Source organism: Silurus meridionalis, chromosome 23 (genome assembly GCF_014805685.1).
Source record: "Silurus meridionalis isolate SWU-2019-XX chromosome 23, ASM1480568v1, whole genome shotgun sequence".
Taxonomy (NCBI): domain Eukaryota; kingdom Metazoa; phylum Chordata; class Actinopteri; order Siluriformes; family Siluridae; genus Silurus; species Silurus meridionalis.
In genome coordinates, this window is record NC_060906.1 from 969,562 (window position 1) to 984,060 (window position 14,499).

The following is a 14,499-nucleotide window of genomic DNA, read 5'->3' on the forward strand; positions in this document are numbered from 1 at the left end:
GCCATAGATAAAACATTATCCCTGCTGTGGGCCATGTTTACTGCCTGGTCTTAGTGTTCATGTTCCTCCAAATGTCACACAAATCAGAAGTTCTGATCAGCTGTACAGGTGTTTTTTAAAAGCTAATATGTGGTTCTATGTGATTCCTATCCAGTTTATCATCTTTAGTGCAATTAAAATCTCCACCTAGAAACAAAAAACCTTCTGAATTAATTATTTTTTAAGTGGATCTGATTTTGTTTAGAAAGTGAATTTTTTTCTGCCCCTTCGTAGGTGCGTAAACATAAAAAAAAATTAATTTCTGTGTTTTGGAATTTTGCTTGTACTTTTAAAATGTGCCCTTTAACTATTTCTTCCATTTTGTAAGAGGTTGGTAGAAAGTGTTTTGAAAAGAGTATTGCTACTCCTCCACTAGTAGAGCACATCCAATCCACTTCAGTTTTATGATCCCTGTGTGATTCCTGAATAAACATGACATCAATCCGTTTCAGCTTTATAAACTCAAACAACACCATTCTTTTCTGACCAGCTCTAGCAGCATTTAGATTAAGAGTTCCTACTTTTACATCCTTCATATTGGAAATAGAGAACAACATACCTATACAGTACAGTACAGTACAGTAGTGACACTGGGCACCAGTTCTTCAGCTGGGTCAGGTCTCCCTTCTTTGCAGCAGGCGCTTTTCTTCTAAACAGTTGTAGCTGCTAATTCCAGGTCTTTCTGAAGCTCTCCACAAGTGGTCCTTGGCTCTTGGACAACTCTTCTGATATTCTTTTTGCTCCTCTGTCTGAAATCTTGTGAGGAGCACCTGGTCATGGCTGCTTTATGGTGAGATGATGTTCTTTCTACTTCTGGATTATGATCCTAACAGTTCTCGCTGGAACATTCAGAAGTTTAGAAATCCTTCTGTAACCAATGCCATTAGTATGTTTTGCAACAATAAGGTTGTGAAGGTCTTGAGAGAGCTCTTCACTTTTACCCATCATGAGATGTTTCTTGTGTGACACCTTGGTAATGAGATCTTTATACAGGCCATTAGTTGGGACTGAAGCAGCTGATATTGATTTTCACTGACACGGGGCAGGACTGCTTTCTAATTACTGATTGATTTCAGCTGGTGTCTCGACTTCCATGACTTTTTCATCTGCCTTTCTTCATGTGTTCAATACTTTTCACCAGATGGATTAAAATTAAAGTAACGAGTCTGTTTTTGAAAATGTAAGAAGTAGAAAGTACAGATATTTATGGGAAAAAATTAATGAGTAAAAGTAAAAAGTTTTGCGAAAAATAAATAATGAAGTAAAAGACTGATTAAAATTACACTTAAATTGTACAAGAGTCTGTTATTATCAATATAATCATCTTTCTAATAATAATAATAATAATAATAATAATAATAATAATAATAATAATAATAATAATAATAATAATGATAATAATAATAAATCTAGTAATGTATCTTGTAGGTTCCCTGGTGGTCTTTAGGCCATTAGGGTTGCACAAGCCTTAGTGCCGGTCCCAAGCCCGGATAAATAGGTTGCGTTAGGAAGGACATCCAGCGTAAAACATGTGCCAAATCAAACATGCGGATGATCCGCTGTGGCGCCCCCTAATGGGAGAAGCAGAAAGAAAGTTTTTTATTCACGATTCACTGAGAACTCGTCCATTGTTATTAAATATAAAAAGGACAAAATGTAAACTTTATTTAAAATGTATTCACTACGTCCTTTCTTTAGTCGGATATTTAAAAAATAAATCCACAACAAAATAAACATTAAACATTTGTTTATACTAATAAAATCTGCCATGAAGCGCAGTGTAGAAACAGAGCAAACATACCAAAAGTACCGCTCGACGACAAGTTGCAATGTCTCATATCGCCACTAGATGGTAGCATTTTACTACTACAAAAATCGCCGATGTTCTGATTTTTTTTACCTCAAATTTCATTAAAATTACACTTAAACTGTACAAGAGTCTGTTATTATCAATATAATCATCTTATTATTAATAATAATGATGATAATAATAATAATAATAATAATACAAATACATCTAGCAATGTATCTTGTATCTAATAATATTCTACATATATAAAAATAGGATAGCTATTATAACATTTTAAATATATAATATAATAAAGAATATATAAAAGTAACAACGATTTTATTATCATTTATTTAATTATTTATTTAATTATTCATGATTCACTCAGAACTCGTCCATTGTTATTAAATATAAATATAAAAAAGGACAAAAATGTAAACTTTATTTAAAATCGTATTCACGACATCCTTCATTTAGTCGGATATTAAAAAATAAATCCACCGAGAAATAAATATTAAACATTTCTTTTTACTGATTAAAATCTGGCATGAAGCACAGGTCCGACAAGTAAAACCGTCCGTGTGAAACAGAGCAAAATACCAAAAGTACCGCTCGACGACAAGTTGCAATGTCTCATATCGCCACTAGATGGTAGCATTTTACTACTACAAAAATCGCCGATGTTCTGATTTTTTTTTATTTTACCTCAAATTTCATTAAAATTACACTTAAATTGTACAAGAGTCTGTTATTATCAATATAATCATCTTTCTAATAATAATAATAATAATAATAATAATAATAAATCTAGTAATGTATCTTGTATCTAACAATATTCTACATATATCAAAAAATAGGATAGCTATTATAAAATTAAAAAATATATATAATAGAATAAAGAATATATAAAAGTCACAACGATTTCATTCATGTTATTATTTGCTTAATTATTCATGATTCACTGAGAACTCGTCCATTTTTAAACATTTATATATATATATAAAAAGAGTGAAAATAAAACTTTAAATGCAACACAAATTTATTCAAGACGTTCTTGCTTTAGTCGGATATTTAAAAAATAAATCCACAGAAAAATAAACATTAAATATTTGTTTTTACTGATGCGCCAAGTCTCAAATCAGCACTAAAATCTGCCATGAAGCGCAGGTCCGACAAGTTAAAACCGTCCGTGTGGAAACAGCTAAAATATCGAAAGTACCGCTTGCGACAAGTTGCAATGCCTCATATCACCACCAGGCGGTAGCATTTTACTACTACAAAAATCGCCGATGTTCAGTTTTTTTATTTAACTGATTAAAATTACACTTAAACTGTACAAGAGTCTGTTATATTTACTATAATTATCTATCTATCTATCTATCTATCTATCTATCTATCTATCTATCTATCTATCTATCTATCTATCTATCTATACATATATGCTTTATATCTCTGAGAACTTATATACAACATTCAAACCGATGGATATTTTTTAAAAGTAATTAAAAGTGTGTGATTATTTGGTTTATCCTGAAAAGTGTGTGTGTGTGTGTGTGTGTGTGCATGTATGCTGTACAAACACTCGTTCATGTGGTACCGCAGTACATTTATACACGTCGAGAATAAATATGTTGCATTGAAGGTTTTGGATGACACAAACTGCATGGAGTTCAGTGAGGGTGGAAGCTGGGTCTTGATGTTCCTCATGACGAGCCTCTTGAAGCACTTCATCACGATGGGTGTGAGCGATGAGACGGTAGTCATTGAGGCAGGAGACTGTAGACTTTAGCACAGGGATGATGGTAGTCGTCTTGAGGCACGTAGGAACAAAGTTGCGGCTCAGGAAGATGTTGAAGATGTCGGTGAAGACATCCGCTATCTGCTCTACACATTCCCTGAGCACTCTGCCAGGAACCTTGTCTGATCCAGTAGACCTCCGTGGGTTTACTCTACTCCGTGGGTACACACTATTGCGGTCATCCACTGCTTCTGGTTGGAGCGTGTAGTGATGGTCTTGGAGATGATCACGTGATCAACGCACTTGTCCCAGTCAGTGCACACAAAACAGTCCTGAAGAGCAGAGGCGCCTCCTGCTGGCCAGGTTTTCACCTGTTTCAGAAGCGTTTAGGGTTTAGAGCGTCTGATGAGCGGTCTGTATGCTGGAATTAGCATAACAGAGATGTGGTCTGAGTAACCGTGTGTCTTTCCTCAATTCCTGCCAGGAAATCAACGTTGTGTTCATCTAAACAGCCCCAGGTTTCACCCTGAGTGAGTAGAAACTAACTGAGAGATTGAATTAAGAAAGAAAGGAGATTAGGGTAAATCTTTCCTATAGTTGTGAGGTGACTGATACACAAAGTCATGGAGCAGTTGGACACTGGGAGATAATCAGATGAATGAAAGTAGAAAATGTGATAAAAACCTACATTTTATTGTAAGATTTGAGCCACTTACTCAGTACAAGTCCCGCCCCTTATTATAGATGATTGGCTAGAAGATTAAGCAAACCGTGTGCTGATTAGCCAGTTTACATACAGAATGGTGTGGTCAACAAACAGTACCAAATCCAACAAACCAGTGGTTTTCATAGTAAAATGTTCTCAGTATCTGTCTGTTCTCTCTCTCTCTCTCTCTCTCTCTCTCTCTCTCTCTCTCAGGATGGTCAGAAACACACAGCTGGAAATGGAAGATGCTCCTCCTAGAATCAATGCAGGGATGTTGCTCCCATCAAAATAAAAACAGCCCTGTTAAAACAGCTGTAAATCTTATATGTTCCAACAGAATATTGTGAGGGACATTTATGCTGCAAAAACACATATATAAAATGCATAATATGAATGTATTTGTAATCATATATGTTCTATAAGTCCTACATATGACTAAAGCCTTATAGATGTTCATGATGTAAAAACACAGGGAAAGATAATTGAATATGAAATCTGTACTTCACTCATGACTTTGCTCTTATCTTCACCTACGTGTGGTCTTTATGCCTATAGTCAATAATAGTCATACTGTATACTGATTTTCACATTTAGATACAATACAACATTTAAACTACACACACAAGCACACATTTTAATTACTAAATTATTTATTAGCGTGTCTACAAGGTTTAGTTGCATATTTCACATACCAATAAAGTTTTTATTTCAAATATGACATCACCAGATTTCATCTTCCTTTGTGACAATTTCTTTATCACAACTTTATCACAGTTCTACATTTAATATATACAATAGTTCTATTTTAAACCTACAAACATAAAACTTTACAAGATCTCAAAGTGATTCTTACACATATCATCACCAACAGAGTCCATGTGACATTTACAAACATGACTTTCTGTCACATATATTCACATATACACATATATAAAATGCATAATATGAATGTATTTGTAATCATATATGTTCTATAAGTCCTACATATGAGTAAAGCCTTATAGATGTTCATGATGTAAAACACAGGAAAGATAATTGAATATGAAATCTGTACTTCACTCATGACTTTGCTCTTATCTTCACCTACGTGTGGTCTTTATGCCTATAGTCAATAATAGTCATACTGTATACTGATTTTCACATTTAGATACAATACAACATTTAAACTACACACACAAGCACACATTTTAATTACTAAATTATTTATTAGTGTGTCTACAAGGTTTAGTTGCATATTTCACATACCAATAAAGTTTTTATTTCAAATATGACATCACCAGATTTTATCTTCCTTTGGGACAATTTCTTTATCACAACTTTATCACAGTTCTACATTTAGTATATACAATAGTTCTATTTTAAACCTACAAACATAAAACTTTACAAGATCTCAAAGTGATTCTTACACATATCATCACCAACAGAGTCCATGTGACATTTACAAACATGACTTTCTGTCACATATATTCACATATACACATATATAAAATGCATAATATGAATGTATTTGTAATCATATATGTTCTATAAGTCCTACATATGACTAAAGCCTTATAGATGTTCATGATGTAAAACACAGGAAAGATAATTGAATATGAAATCTGTACTTCACTCATGACTTTGCTCTTATCTTCACCTACGTGTGGTCTTTATGCCTATAGTCAATAATAGTCATACTGTATACTGATTTTCACATTTAGATACAATACAACATTTAAACTACACACACAAGCACACATTTTAATTACTAAATTATTTATTAGCGTGTCTACAAGATTTAGTTGAATATTTCACATACCAATAAAGTTTTTATTTCAAATATGACATCACCAGATTTCATCTTCCTTTGTGACAATTTCTTTATCACAACTTTATCACAGTTCTACATTTAGTATATACAATAGTTCTATTTTAAACCTACAAACATAAAACTTTACAAGATCTCAAAGTGATTCTTACACATATCATCACCAACAGAGTCCATGTGACATTTACAAACATGACTTTCTGTCACATATATTCACATATACACATATATAGGCAATTTTTATCCCCTTCATTTGTAACATTTTATGTCACTGTTCTAGAAATATTTGTTATTTAACTTTGATTATTTACAACAATATGTTCTGATTTGTTGAACAACAGGACCAGACTGTTCACAATGAATGTAAACACATGGTCTCATAATGTCATTGCTGTCAACTGCTCTTTCAAATCCTGTAGGAAAATAAACAGTCTTCATGAAGGTCAATGATATTTTGACAGTAGATCCTCAAACCAGCTTCTGCACTGTACAATTTCCACATTTTTCTGACTGCATGTAGACGATGTTGGTCATCACTGACACAGAGAAAGTATAAAACCTTAAAAATACTGCCATCTTTCAATATCACAACAGAGTTGTTCCTTTTCTTTGTCTTTGTATATGTTTAACTGTGAACGACTTCTCCATTGACAACTTTTCTGTTATAGTAGCTATATTATAGTAGTAGTTTACTGGAGGTCATTTCTTTGTAGAATGATTTTATTTCAGGTGAGACAATAGGAGATGAGCAGGTCTTAGCTATGCGTGGCAATGCAGACCATGCTACCCTTTTGCAAATCTGCTGAGGTACTGCATTACTGCTTTTATTTGCTTGAGCAAGTAGCCATTATAATTCTCAAACATGAAATCAGACTGGCAGAGAGGACCCACATTCTCAACACTCTTAGTCAAATGCAGGAGTAAATTAACATTGTAGGTCATCTGATCTTCACCATACAAAGACTGAATTGATTAAACATAAAGCTCAAGAGCCTCATGAGCATGGTCAATATCTTCTTGACAAATGTCTGAAAATAGCAAAATGTGCATGTAAAGCCCAGTGGAAAAGATACTTGTTTGGAAGTTTCCTTCAGGACTGGCAAATTGTAATATTAAAGCCATTTCTGCCATTCGTGAGCTTTCCAAAACCTATGCTCAACCATAGACCATGGGATTCAGGAAAAGATTGCTAAAACATTTCCATCTACTCTTGAAGTGTTCAAACCAGTATACCATGGTTGACTGTAGCTTTTGGAATCAAACCATTTCTATTCTATTCTATAACCACCTATTCTGTCGGCAGACCCCCAACAACATACAATGCATGAAATCAGGGACCACACCATTGATCAGGTTAAAATTGGGCAAGTCCATAATTAGAGATGGCCCTTTTATTCCCAAAATGCTGTGTTTGTTATTTTTGCCAATCTCACCTCTTTGCACAGTTGTGTTGTGATCTCTAAGGTCTGGCATCTCCTCCAAACAAGGATACACTCACACAGTCCCAGTGCCTTTTCTCCCTGGATGGAGACAGTGCCAACACCCATGCTCTCCAATAAACTGTTTGGAATTTCGCAGCAAAGGTCGCAACAGCATCACATACAGCACATAATGCATAGACCTTTGTGGTTTTTATTGAATGATCTACTGGATCCTGCCATTAAGGTCCCGTTTGTCCAAGAATTTTGCATTCATATTTAAAGTATTTACTAAAAGATATGTGTTAAGCTTTAATGTTGATTTACTTATTTTGAAACTTAACAGCATTGCATTCCGCTATGTCCTGAATTACGCATCACATCTTACGTTCAGTTTTATCTACACATTCAGAGACAATGTATGTAACAAAATGTGAACCAAAATGACATACAAATGTCCTTATTTACCTGCAGCTAAGATATACAAGTTGAACTATCAATAGAAAATATAGCAATATAAAAGTGTAGAAATATAGCTAAAATAGAAATAGGTGATGTTTACCTGTATTTATTTGAATATAGACTCCTCAGTCCTCAGTGGTAGACTGACCTGGATTAGGGGACAAAATGAACTGATAAATGTGAATATGAAGAGAATGTTATTTAAGAAATAAAGATTCAAGTATTAAAAGATGGTTCTTTTCTAGGAGGAAACTCACATTAGTGTTTGATGATTGTGACAGTGTTTTCCTTTCAGAGGGGTGTGACATGTCCTAAAAGAAAGCAGTACATCAGTTTATAAAATTTACAAGAATAGCCTTTGGTAATCCCATAATCCAAATTTCTTATTAACAGATGAAAGACATTTAAACAAAATGTAAGACATTTTTACCCGTTTTTCTGTCAATGGTGTCTCTCTTGTGGTCTTTGGTTGTAATTGACCTAACAGAGACAACATTTTCAAGTATGTAAAAGGAAAAAGTCTATATCAAAGGATTATTACCATTTAGTCCAAAATGTCTAGCTGGAGGCCTGTTTCTGTGGGGTGGATTCTTCAGTCCCCTGATGAGACACAGGAAAAGTTGAGTTGTTTTTTAAAAGATGAGAAATCCTTCAATTTCATTGGGCTTTATAAATTTGATCACATCTACAATTCACTATAACAATGTACAATACAGCCACAATATCTGAAATACAGCCTCACTTTTACTTGTCTGATTTATTTTCTTATTTAGGACTTACCTCATTAGTGTCACTCTGGAAAATTTCCCCCTCCAAGTCATGTAGACATTTTTCGATTTTCCTGTAGAGTTTCAGTCACAGAGAGAGAGAGAGAGAGAGAGAGAGAGAGAGAGAGAGAGAGAGAGAGAGAGAGAGTGGTCCTCAACCAGGGTCAAAAATTAACTTTTCAATTTTAACTGGCAATATTTTCCCTCCTTGAACTGATTTCCAGTTCACACCATGTTGTATAATGTAAAATACTTATTTAACCATATGATAGCTGCTACATCTCCATTGTTATGCAATAGGGCAGTTCCAGCAAAATAAATGCAGTAACGTCAGATCCAGTGCTATGCGCTAAAATGCTCTTTTTTCTTAGTGAATGCAATGCGCTTGTTTTTTTGTTTGTTTGTTTTTGTGAATGCACTTCCGTAGTTTGATGTGTGAAATCTAGCAGTAAATCCTACAGTACCAACATGAGCCTTAGTCTTTACTTTTTACTAATTCTAATAAACAATATCACATTTATTTGTTTGGAATGTAATTATGCAAAGGATTTTTTGAAAGAAATGTTTTGGATTGTTTACAACACAATTAAAATAAAAATAATTCATGTAGTGTTTTTGATTTGGAATCAGGGTCAAAGGAGTTGGATGGTATTTCATAAAAAGTTTTTTTATTGATCTAAAACTATTATATGATTCTCTTCACTCAGCACTTCATAAGACAGCTGCTAAAACATCTGTACTAAGAATAATAAAAAATTGTTTCGCTGCAAGGCTTAACTTGTATTCCGGTTGTTTTTATACTTTATTGTGTTGTGTCAGTTCAAGTTCAGGTGTTGTATACATCCCATGTGAGTGCTAGATAAATATAATAAATAAATAAATAAATAAATAAATAAATAATACATGAGAAAGAAAGAAAGAAAGAAAGAAAGAAAGAAAGAAAGAAAGAAAGAAAGAAAGAAAGAAAGAAAGAAAGAAAGAAAGAAAGAAAGAAAGAAAGAAAGAAAGAAAGAAAGAAAGAAAGAAAGAAAGAAAGAAAGAGTTTTGGATAGTGGATGTCAGCATTACTCATGATCCTCAGCCTCTGTTGGTATTTTTCTCATTGCGCTCAAACCAGTGTCCAGATGAATTACGAGACTCATAACTAATGATCACATTTAGTCTAAATGTTGTAATTGATGCATTTTATTGCCATTAAACCCACATGGTTTACTCCTTATCAGCAAAAAAGAAAACAAAAAGGTGAAATTGTTCTAAACAGGGTAGATCACTTCTGTATGACACAAGGGTTAAAATGGACTGAACTGTTAGGGCTGTTGTGTCTCCATGAATATAAATTTTATAATCATTAAATCATGTACTCACATGTTTTTGACTGATTTGATTTTATGTTGTATTTTATTACAGTTAACAAATAACTTGATTTCCTGTTCTGTTGCTGCTTTTCAAGTGAATTTAACCACATGGTCCAGTATTATTAAATACAGCCTTATGGTGTGTTTCACAAATATGCACACACATAATGTGGTGTATTTTCACTGCTATTGTTGTGAATGACAGAAAATTAAGTATTTCCAAAGATGACCATTTTATGTTTTTACTTTTCCATACATTGTTATTTAAAAAGGTGATAGATTTATGGTTGATACACGGTAATAGCTGAAGGAAAAAAGAAAGAGATACACTATAATGACAAAAGTATTGCCTGACTTTAATGAAATGAGTAAAACTTTCTTCTAGAGTTAAACCAAATACATCATTGGAGTAGAGTCACGCCTTTATACTTGTTACTAAGCGTACAAATCATCGTCCATATTTGAAGTTCTTCCAGTTTCCAGAGTAGGGTTAGGTTTAGGGTTATGAAAATGTATCTTTACTAAATATATCAACAATCTCCTACAGCTAAAACATACAATATACTGCATTAGATGATTAAGATGAACAGAAATCTTAAGGAAGTCAATTCAAGGCAGGGTCTTTATTTATAAACTACAATTCCCACGAGAGACGCGGAATAGAACTCTTACAAAGCGTACAAATCAGCCACCATATTTGTAGTTGTTCTGGTTTCCAGAGTGGGAATGGGGTTATAAAAACGTATCTTGACTAAATATATCAACAATCTCCCACAGCCCAAACATATTATTAAGATGATTGGGTGAAAAAAGGTCAGGAGATCAGCTGATCTTGGGTAGAAGTTCTGCAGTCTTTTTTTGTAATGTGATGTAAAGTTAAACAAATTCCTCACATGAATTTGCTCAGTGTAGGTGTTTCTTTTGTCTACTTTTGTTCTCAACCTTATCAGTAATATTTTGTTTTGAATGAACATGTTAGATTGTTATAATTTTTCTCACTTGCAGAAGTTTATCATTTGCGAGTGTTCATCATAGTTTATTTGTGGTTTTTCTCAAAAATACACAATACAAAGTGAAAATACACCAAATGCTTATTTATTGCTTAAATGATTGACTACAGGTTTAAGAGTGATCAAAGAAATGTGACAAGGTGCATAAGTTGAAACTATATAGTCTTTGGCGATTCTAGCACATGGAGATGTGATTATTTGTAAAGTTGAAGAGAAATGCATGATATGAAAAGGAAGATCCTCCATGAGTCGACACTAATGGTGGTGAAGGGGTGAAGAGCAATGCTGAAATCTGGATGAATGTAGAGCTCAGCCCCTGATGAGCACAGTGGAAGGACACCTGGGTGAAGAAATTAAAAATATTTATTTCGATTTGTCAAATAAGCAAATAAATATCAAATTATAGAAAATGACAAATAAACAAACTAACAGTATCATGTAATTTAATAAATATTATAATTTATATATATATATATAATATATATATAATTTAAATAATGATTCATGAGGAGCAAAAGATCTGTTTTATATGTTTATATATTTACATGTTATCTGTTTTATATCTCTGTATATATTTATCTTTATTTATATATCTGTTTTATATCTTTATATATATTTATCTTTATTTATATATCTGTTTATATCTCTGAGGATTCAAAATACAATACAACAGATAGATAGATAGATAGATAGATAGATAGATAGATAGATAGATAGATAGATAGATAGATAGATAGATAGATAGATGAATATATTTATTATAACAAACTCTTATATAGTTGATGTCATTTTAATACAAATTGGAATTAAATAAGCAGCGATTTTTGTAGTAGTAAAATGCTACCATCTAGTGGTAATATGAGGCATTGCGACTTGTCAACAGGCGGTATTTTTGCTGTTTCCACACGGACGGTTTTTACTTGTCGGACCTGCGCTTCATGCCAGATATTAGTGCTGATTTGAGACTTGGTGCATCAGTAACAACAATTATTTAATGTGGATTTTCTATGGTATTTCATTTCGATTTGTCAAACAAACAAATATATATATATATATATATATATATATATATATATATATATATATATATATAAAGTTAAATAAAACAATGGTATTTTAAATTTATAGAAATAAATTCAATTGGTATTTGATAACTATTATTCAAATTATAAATATATAATAAAATACAGAATATATAATATAAACAACGATTCCATTCATTTTTATTTTATTATTGGCTTCATTATCCATGATTCACTCAGAAATTGTCCATTTTTATTAAACAAATATAAAAAGAGCAAAAATAAAACTTTTAAAGCAAAACAAAATTTATTCACGACGTCCTTTCTTTAGTCGGATATTTAAAAATTAAATCCACAGAAAAATAAACACTAAACATTTGGTTTTACTGAAATCAGCCTTAAAATCTGCCATGAAGCGCAGATCCGACAATAAAAACCGTCCGTATGGAAACAGAGCAAAAAAACAAAAAGTACCGCCCGGTGACAAGTTGCAATGCCTTATATCACCACCAGACGGTAGCATTTTACTACAACAAAAATCGCCGATGTTCAGTTTTTTATTTAACTCAATTGTCATTAAAATTACACTTAAACTATACAAGAGTCTGATATAATTAATATAAATCATCTATCTATCTATCTATCTATCTATCTATCTATCATCTATCTATCTATCATGTATATATATATATTATATATATATATATATATATATATATATATATATATATATATATAGATAGATATAGATAGATATATATATATATTAGGCTGTCAAATTTCATACGCTAAGTTTTTAAACGGCACTACATTTTTTAACGTTATCAATTCAGCGCACATTTCTGTTTTACCATTTTTATAAAAAAATATAAATACATAAATAAATAACTAAATATAAAAGACACAAAATTCAAATCTTCAGCAAAACATACACTTATTCATGACGTCCCTTCTTTACTTAGATATAAAATAAATAAATAAATAAATAAATAAATAAATAAATAAATAAATAAATAAATAAATAAATAAATAAATAAATAAATAAATAAATAAATAAATAAATAAATAAATAAATAAATAAATAAACTCCAGAGAAAATATTTGTAATCAGTAAACATTTGTTTTATTTCTGCACCAAGTCTCAAATCACCAAATTCACCATGATTCACACAATTAATCCTCTGGGTGGTGTTCTGTGGGTTTTTCCCTCATAATGGAGAAACAAACTTAGATTACTGTCTTTATTGATCGTACAGATAAAACAATACATCATTCAAATCTGTAAAATGTAATTTTATTTGTGTTATTATAATAACATCAAATCGCTGTTTTTGTAAAATAAAGTAAACCAACAGGGCGCTCTGCCATGTCATCTCTCTTCACAAACACATCAATAAAACAACCTGAATCTCAGTGAATATTTACCTCACAGACATAATAAATATATGTAGAAAACTCGACATGTCTTTTACATAAACCACATTCACATCAATAAAACAACCTGAATCTCAGTGAATATTTACCTCACAGACATCATAAATATATGTAGAAAACTCGACATGTCTTTTACATAAACCACATTCACATCAATAAAACAACCTGAATCTCAGTGAATATTTACCTCACAGACATCATAAATATATGTGTAGAAAACTCGACATGTCTTTTACATAAACCACATTCACATCGAATAAAAATATTCTCTGATTCTGTAATCGCTATGATTTATACATAAATCCTACATTACAGACCATAAATCAGTCTGATTATGATAAAAGCTTCTTGACTTGAAGAGGTGCAGTTTCTCGGTATCACCTCATTAACTGTCCGTGTGGAAACAGAGCAAAATACCGTGACATGTTGCAATGCCTCATATCACCACCAGACGGTAGCATTTACTACAACAAAAATCGCCGATGTTCAGTTTTTATTTAACTCAATTGTCATTAAAATTACACTTAAACTATACAAGAGTCTGATATAATTAATATAATCATCTATCTATCATCTATCTATCTATCATCTATCTATCTATATCTATCTATCTATCTATCTATATCTATCTATCTATATCTATCTATCTATCATCTATCTATCTATCATCTATCTATCTATCTATCTATCTATCATCTATCTATCTATATATATATATGTATATATATATATATATATATATATATATATATATATATATATATATATATATATATATATATATATATATTATATATATATATATATATATATATATATATATATATATATATATAGATAGATAGATAGATAGATAGATATATTCATCTGTATATTATATTCAAAGTACATACACATCTGTAAATTGCTGTTTATAGTCCTATAATACAATTTTATTTAATTGATGTGAATC